Here is a 1,024-nt window from a genome sequence, read left to right as displayed (position 1 = left end):
GGGGGGGGGGGGGGGGGGGTGGGGGTGGCGTTGGTGGTGATGTTGAGGGGGAACCGGAGAGTCGCGGGAGGTGAAGGTGAGCTGTCGTTGACCCAAGTACTAGCCGACGAAGAAAGCGACAGGTGGGCGACAAGCCCCTTGCAGCAGGACGCGGCTCCAACGCGAGGGGGGACGCCAGGGCTGCCGGAGCGCCCTCGAGGGCGGCGCTGCCCCCGGTGCGCGGGCGCGCCCCGTTCGCTTTGCCCCTGCGTCACCTGCAGCATGGACTGGAAGGTCTTGAGGGCGTCGGCAAATTTGCCCTCCGTCACCAGCTTGTACGCCGTCTGTGTAAGGGTGTGTGTGTGTGTGTGTGTGTGTGTGTGTGTGTGTGTGTGTGTGTGTGTGTGTGTGTGTGTGATGCTGATGCTCCGCAAGTTGGGGCGAAAGCAAGGGAAAGGCAAGTCGGGGAGAGAAAGCAAGGGGCCACGGAGGGATGGGTTGTGCGCGAGCTGAGCCACAACCCATCCCTCCTGATCTATCCTGCCGCCTTGTGATAACACGCAAGCTAGCAAGCTCGCTCCCCAGACAGGTGGCGGGGCGGCCTTTGGAACTGCTGAGGTTAAGGCGACTGTGGGTGTGCTGTGCTTCGGCTGCGCCCGGTTCAACTGCGTAGCTGTGACACAGCTGGGGTGATCCCATGAGACAGCATCCTGAGGTCCTTCTCCCGTCCTGTCAGCGTGACAGCAGCACCCCGCATCCAAAAAGCCACTCTGCCTCGCGCCCCCCCCCCCCAAAAAAACACCCGGCTGCCTGAAGGACCCCCCGACCATATGCATTGGTATTAGTAGATAGGAGACTTTGCATTGTGCATTCAACCCTCAAATCAATACAAAACGGGTGCACCCAAAGGGAGGCCCCCCACCTTCAGGTCCTCCTCGAGCCTCGTCAGCGTGAACAGCAGGACGGGGGCGGTCGGCGGCTGGCTGGCGGCGTCGCGGCTCCAGCCCCGGTCCAGGCCCACCAGCAGCGGCGGCACGCCCTGGGG

The sequence above is a fragment of the Monoraphidium neglectum genome, assembly GCF_000611645.1.
Source record: "Monoraphidium neglectum strain SAG 48.87 unplaced genomic scaffold scaffold04186, whole genome shotgun sequence".
Classification (NCBI taxonomy): domain Eukaryota; kingdom Viridiplantae; phylum Chlorophyta; class Chlorophyceae; order Sphaeropleales; family Selenastraceae; genus Monoraphidium; species Monoraphidium neglectum.
Note: the sequence above shows the minus strand (reverse complement) of the source record.